Source organism: Octopus bimaculoides, chromosome 2 (assembly GCF_001194135.2).
Source record: "Octopus bimaculoides isolate UCB-OBI-ISO-001 chromosome 2, ASM119413v2, whole genome shotgun sequence".
Classification (NCBI taxonomy): domain Eukaryota; kingdom Metazoa; phylum Mollusca; class Cephalopoda; order Octopoda; family Octopodidae; genus Octopus; species Octopus bimaculoides.
Genome location: NC_068982.1, coordinates 43,358,209 through 43,365,908, shown reverse-complemented (window position 1 = coordinate 43,365,908; position 7,700 = coordinate 43,358,209). Strand labels below are relative to the sequence as shown.

The 7,700-nt window shown below is 35.5% G+C and overlaps 1 long non-coding RNA gene across 1 annotated transcript in view; it reads left to right on the top strand.

Annotated features, from left to right (window-relative positions):
* The window catches only part of LOC106880769 (uncharacterized), a 27,512-nt gene extending 21,157 nt beyond the window's left edge, over positions 1–6,355 (top strand). The window contains exon 3 of the long non-coding RNA XR_001410777.2: positions 4,420–6,355. This is a non-coding gene — a long non-coding RNA (uncharacterized LOC106880769). The remainder of the gene's footprint in view (positions 1–4,419) is intronic.
* Positions 6,356–7,700: the final 1,345 nt, after the last annotated feature.

Below are 7,700 nucleotides of genomic sequence, written 5' to 3'. Positions count from 1 at the left end.
ACACACATATACTTGCTTACACAAACATAGATACCTCGCTAGATACACATGTAGACACGTGTGCTTCGTATTCGCTATCTAAAGTGGTTTGTGTAAATGGACATGTGACAGTTACTTTCACCAACGGTCAAACAAATTGAGGACCCACTGGAATATTTTGGAAGTAAAATATATCTTAAGTGTTCAAAAGTATATTTCTCCCATGTACCCTCTTTCCCGCCACCTACCTCACTTTTATTCTATCTTTCACTCCCACATATTCTTTCTTTCCCTTTTTATTTTCTTGTTTAATTGTTATTTTGTGCTGCCCGTATGGAGTGATTTGATAAAATACGATTTTCCTTCTTGTGGCATGTGTATAAACAGTGCTGTTATCTATGTAGTTGGGACATTTTTCTTTTCCCTATCGTTTATGAGGATGGTAGAGCGGTATGGTTGGGGATGGTTGTGATGATGGTGGTGGTGGTAGTGGTGGTGGCTGAGTCTTATCAACCTTACATGCCGGCCAGTTTAGGATTTGATTACCCATAATAATAATAATAATAATAATAATAATAATGACAATAACAATAACAATAACAAATTTTAACAGGCCAGCATTTTCAGGGAGGGTTTAAGTCGATTACATCGACCCCAGTGTTTAACTGGTACTTATTTTATCGACCTCGAGAGGATTAAAGGTAAAGTCGACCTCGGCCGAATTTGAACTCTGAATGTGAAAACAGACGAAATACTGTTAAGTATTTTGCCCAGCGTGTTAACGATTCTGCTAGCTCGCTGCATGATGATGATGATAATAATAATAATAATAATGATGATGATGATGATGATGATGATGATGATGATGATGATGATGATGATGACGATGATGATGATGATGACGACGATGATGATGACGATGATGATGATGGTGATGATAATGATGATGATGATGATGATGGTGATGATGATGATGATGATGATGATGATGATGACGGTGATGATGATGATGGTGATGATGATGATGATAATAATGATGATGATGATGATGATGATAATGATGTCAATAATAATGGTTTTAAATTTTTGGCACAGGGCCAGCAATTTCGGGGGTGGAGGTAACCTGATTATTCTAATTATTATTATTATTTAGTACTAGTGGGGGATTAGAACAGCATTTTGGACGCACGGAAAGACTGCTTAGGGCTTCTATACAGCAGAAGTGGCTACAAAAGCCTCGAAAACCTGCTCAGAAACTTTAAGATGTGCGCTGTGCCCAATAAGGCTGCTTTTTGCAAGACATCCGTCTTGCATGGGATTTCCAGTTGCCTCAAGAAATCTTTAAGTTTCAATGGGATTGAGCCCAACGCTCCTATCATCCCTGGTATCGGTTTTACATTACCCTCTCGCATTGCATACAGTCTTGCCATTTCCATTTTCAATTCGGAGTACTTGGTGATTTTTTCAACCGCTTTACTCACAACATTCATGTCATTTGGTATGGCTACATCAACGATCTGACAGTATTTATCGCTCTTATTCAATATCACATTATCCAGCCGACGGTGTTCGATCACACGATCCGTCTGAAAATCACAGTCTCAGAGTATCGTTACTTTTCCATCATAAGACATAAGAGCCAATAAAGATACACACACGCTTGTATTATTTTTGTGCAAGGTTCTTACATCCAATTACCAAGTGGGTCACATTTTCCACACCCTTCACACAGAGTCTGCATTTATGGGTGTTAGAAGTTTTATAGATGTATACTTCGCTGAGTTGGTAGCGAGAGCCTAGTCTTGTGCAGCAATGATCAGGCTTTCGATGGTACGCTTCAAATCACCTCGCTCAAGCCATGCCCACGATGCTGTATTGTCCTTAACATCCTGTGTATTCCTTTCAAACTGTCCATGCATTCTCATGTCAAGAAGGTCTTCTTTTCTCTTCTCCACAGCTCTTTGGTTAAACTCTTCCTTGCTCATCATTTCATCTGCATTTACACCATTATCTTTCGCGGCATATTGCAGCAGGTCTTCATCACTATTTATCAAATACTCGGCAAGCGTTCTCATTTTACTCCTTATACAATAGTCTATACCAATTAATCCTCAGTTACCATTCTTTTTTTTTAATATAAATTCCGTTTACGTTTGCATTAGGGTGTAGCGCCCCATGCAGCGTCATCAACTTTCTCGTTCTTCTATCCAGTATTGATGTTTCCTCCTTAGTCCATTTGGGGATGCATGCACTGTATCTGACCACCGCAACTGCCCAAATATTCATTGCAGTAATCAAATTTTTGGCATTCAGGTTGAATTTTAACACCATCTTCACCCTTTTTTGAAGGGGCATGCAACAAAGGGGCATGCAACATCAACTATATAGCATATGTAGTGCACCTTGCCCACCACCACAAGGTCAGTCTGTTATGCTCTTGTACCTGATCTGTTTGGATTGGGAAATCCCAGAGGATTTTGCTACTCTCCGACTCCGCCACTCTCTGGGGATTGTGTTCATACCACGTCTTGCCTCTCTCAAGCCCCCACTTTTCGCACTTGCACAATCCTAAAGTTGACCCTCCAGTTCGTGACCAAAGCTTGGTCTTGCGCTGCCAGTATAGTGCTCTCGGTCTTTTTTTTTTTTTTCTTTTAGTGTTCCTTTCATCAGCCAATCCCACCTATTTTTACCAACAGCTTCTGTTGTGACTACATGGAATTGATTGTGTAGTCCCATCTTGCATAATTCTTATTCATGCTCTTTGTTTTTTTCTTTTTTCTCTGCTTTCAATACTCTCTCATTCCCAACTGTCGCTATCAAGGTTTTCCTACTTTGGGTTAGGTATCTCATTAGGCTCTCGAGTTCGATACGCACGCAGTCTTCCACACTTATCAGTCCTCTTCCTCTATTTGCTCTCTTCATGTATAGGCGATCAGTGTCAGCACGTAGATATTATTATTATTATTATTATTATCATTGTTATCCTCCTCCTCCTCCTCCTCATCATCATCATTTATTATCAAGGCGGCGAGCTGACAGAATCGTTCGCATGCCGGACGAAATGCATAGCGGTATTCCGCCGAGGTCGACTTTGCCTTTCATTCTTTTAGGGTCGATAAATTAAGTACCCTTGAGACACTGGAGTTGATGTAATCGATTCATTCCCTCCCCCAAAATGGTTATCCTTGTAGCAAAATTTGAAACCATTATTATTGTTGTTGTTGTTGGTGGTGGTGGTTTGAGACGAACAAACATGTTTCGTCTGGCATTCTTAAATACATGCAAACAAATCGAGTAATTTTGTTTCTATGCTACAAAGAAAAACAAATTGGTATAAACAACGGTACCGAAACACTCAAATGCACCTGTGACACAAAACTAAAACACACATTACTATATACTAAATAATTACAAAGAAGGATAAAATTACAAACGATCGTTAGTAATGGCAGAATTTTGTATATTTGAGCCAGAAAAAGAGCCTCTACCTTGTCTCTCGACCAGCAAGAAATAGCAGCCACATTTTCTCCATATTATACATGGAAAACTATAAGAAAAGAAAATTAAGCGCAAATCATTTCCCAAACCTTAAAATACATAAACAGCTATTCGATAGAAGCAGATTCAATCCTCAACGAAGCTTGTCTTACAATTTCTTTACATCTAAGTTACTTTATAGACATATTACACCGATCCTGCTACTTAACAGGTACCTAATTTTATTAACACCGGAAGGATGAATGGCAAAGGTTATCAAGGTATGATTTGAAATTAGAACCTAATGGCTCGTAACTAAATACTGCAGTTACTTTCACGTCACCTTTAAATTCTGCAAATCCACCACCCAACTCCTATTTTACCCACAGCCACCACCATCTAGAAAGACTGCGTATAAAATTAAAAATAAATAAAAAGACAAAATAAAAGATAAAATGAAAATATAAGTCAATTACAGTAAAATCTGTGCAACATTTCAAAGTAAGTATTCCTTATATAAAACGATACTACAGTTTTGATCCTTGCCAAAAAGGCCAAGAAGGGATTTTTCTTAAGTAAAACGATAGAGGTAGCTCGAGAATATTGCCAAAGATTGGCTTGAGATAATATGTGATATGTCTTGGCTTAATCTTTAAGGTCTTTAATCTTGAAACCTATTTATTAAAAGTATTTAGCTTGCTGTGTAGATTTTAATGTTTTTAATGATTTTATCAGTCTTTAACGGCTTTTGTTGGTTTTTAGCATTTACTTCTAGAACAAAATCTGTTTACATTGAGTCCTATATATATCTTGGCCTATTACAGCCAATCGTGTCTTCTAGGCCCACATCCTAGATCTGCGTTTGTAATTCTATATGAAAGATATTTCTATTTTGCAGTGCACCGCTTCATGTTGCTGCGTGGATTTTATCATTATCGTTTTATTTTTTTTTTGTGAAATTAGGAGAGAAAAGACGAAAGTAAGATAAAGGAAACAGCACCAAATATTTAAGAATACAATATAACATCAAATAGACAACAAGAGAAAAGCAGAGAATTTCTAAAGATTTAATTCTTGTTTTAGTAAAACAATCAGTTCGAACAAGAAAACCTCTTGAAAATTTTTCAGTATCATTGTTATGAAACCAGAGAAGACAGGGAGCTGGCAGAATCATTATCACGCTGGGCAAAATGCTTAGCAGCATTTCGTCCGTCTTCACGTTCTATCCGCCGAGGTCGACTTTTCATCCTTTCGGAGTCGAACGAATAAGAACCAGTTGAGCACTAGGGTCAATGTAATCGACTAGCTCCCTCCCACCCTCAGAATTTCAGGCCTTGTAGAAAGGATTATTATAAAACCAGAGTCAAATACTGCATTCGCTTACAAAGGGAAGGAAAGCTAAAAATAAATAAATAAATAAATACCAGTTTTTGACAATACGAAGAAAAAACCTCAGAATTACAGATTGATTGTAACGCGCATTTCGGCTTATTATCAGGTAAACAAAAAGTAGTGACAAGTGTTTTTCTTTTATGCTTTAGAGATCCACTATTGGTAAATTAAGTCATAACTGAATATAGGAAAACATTTACTTGGACAAACTATAAAAAGAAATCAGTCGATAATATTACACTAAGATATGTTGCAGTACGGGTAATTTAACTGCTATTAGATACATTGTAATAAGGAAAGCAATTACCTATCTGTAAAAAAAAAATCCTCATTAACCGAATAATGTTCCAGCATCACATCCGTTCTTCTCCATTCCTCTGTTTGATCTTAACATCTCAACCTCCTATGTTAAACCATAGCAGTTGTGATCAAATGTCATCCACTTATGCACAGCTAACTTTAAAAATATCTTATCAAAGATGATAACCAGTTAGTCAACTTGTAATGAATAGCACAGAGTTTTAGCAAGGATAACTGTATGAAACTTACAACAGAAAAATGTGCAAAGGCTACACTCAAGAGATGAAAGCTTATGAAGAAATATAATGTATGTGAAGTTAGGATTTTAGAAAACTAACAACCCTACAAGTATCTAAGAATCAATTAACTCAACGTGACACAATATTTTAGAATGAAAAAGAAAAGCAAGCAAGAATATTACTGACAGTGTCGACTGGTACACATGACAGAGATAAGTTCCAAGAAAAGCAGAACAAAATTCTAAGAAAAACAGAAGTGAATGCCAAGAGAAAAAGACGTAATACGTAAACGCATAATGTTAATGCAATCGTTTAAATGATTTGACTTTGATATAATTATAAAAAAAAATTGTGAGAAACAGGAAAAAAACAAGAAAATGAATGGCTGTGTTTAGAACACACCATCTCTACCAAAGAGGAAGATCCAAAGTGGTCACTCGACGTGCTAAAAATAACAGCTAAATTTACCTCATAATAAAATCTGAAATTGAGATGAACTAGTCATTTCGGATGTTGGCACACTGGATTAAACAAAAATGACAAAAGCAACAGTAAGAACGCTGACAGATCATATTTAGCTGGACAGAAGGCGTGAAGTCACTAATACTGTAATAATCACTAAAAAGATATATCTCTTGTAGGTTTTAATAAATACATAGGAGGAAATACAGTATATTAACACAAAAGATTAAGAAGCACGCTAAATATAAGAAATTAATGTCTAATTCAAAGAGACTGATAAATTTTAATAACGAAGCTGGGATTCGAAAGAAGTTACTACGTAACTAACGCCAATTGCTGCAGATGCATCTGGGAATATCTATACTATTATACAGAAAGCTGCTTATCAGTTAGTTAAGAGTATGTAACTTTTAGTAAAAGAAAGCAATTATTAGTCCACCCTATCTAAAAAGTCTTCTTAGTTCCATTTTTAATGAATATTTAATAAAATGTTTTTACTATTTTTATCAATGTGTGGTTTTATTATTGAAGGTTTCAACCTCATGATTCAGTCACAAGACAAATCTTTATTCACTGTGACGTCTTACATTGCAAAATAACGCCTTTTAAGTATCTGGTTATACTTCGACGTAACTACAGAAGTGTTCCGCGGCACGAATTTTTTTCTTTCATAACTTTCTAAAAAGTGGATATTTTTCATGTAATTTTCAACAAATACGTTTCAGACTATGCAGATTACGATTATATCGGAATTTAGTGTTGAAAAAAAAAAAAAATTACTGGAGTGCATGGAATGATATTTCACGCATCTCGACTTTGTTTCCTCATTAAAAAAAAAAAAAACTTGAGAACTATTCCATCCTTTACTGAAAATTCTCCGAAAGAAATCTTTGTAGAAAGGTGAGTACAATACTAACATTAATTATTAAATACGTATTTTTATTAATTATTTTACTACACCAAGCAAGCAGAATCGTTAGCACACCAGGCAAAATGTTTACTGGCATTTCATCCGTCTTTACTTTCTGAGTTCAAACTCCGCCATGGTCAATTTTGCTTTTTCATCTTTTCAAGGTCGATAAAATAAGAACCAGTTGAATACCTGGCTCGATGCAATCGACTTACCTCCTCCCCTAAAATTACTGGCCTTGTGCCAAATTTTGAAACCATTAATTTATCGCAGTCTTAATATCTCTATTTTAAACCTACCCAAGATCATATGAGGAAGCAAACTCGAGATGCGTGAAATAACCGCCCCTACCACCTGAAAAATATTTGTAGAAAATATGAGGTAAGAAAGTCTTGGTGTGTGAATTATCCGAAATTTCTCAACACCATCTGAAAGGTATTTGTATAAAATTTTATAAAAAAATATCTATTTCCCAGAAAGTTATTAGGAAACAAAGTTGGGGTGGAGGCACATTTCTGTAGTTATTCCAAAATTTTATATACTGAGCGGGTGAATACAGTTATAATATTTACTGAGCGAGTGAGTACAATTTATTTACTGAGCGAGCGAGAACAGTTACAGGATACAAAGGAAAATTCAACGAAACATAGTAATACTAAATAAATTGGGAATCAAATGCATAAATATAATTTTGCGATTAGCAGAAAACCACTACTAGTGTAATCAGAGTAAAATACTTATTGATTTTGTAGCAAATCTTTATAAATGTTTCCTTCGTTATTTGTTTTGAATAAAATCTCAGCAATAATACAGGTTACATAGTCATAGTTGTGCTTGTATTAGGCGGAAGCTTTGATGGGAATGTTCTCGACTATGATGGAAGAGGACCATTATATGTACATATATATGTACATATATATATATATATATTATATATATAT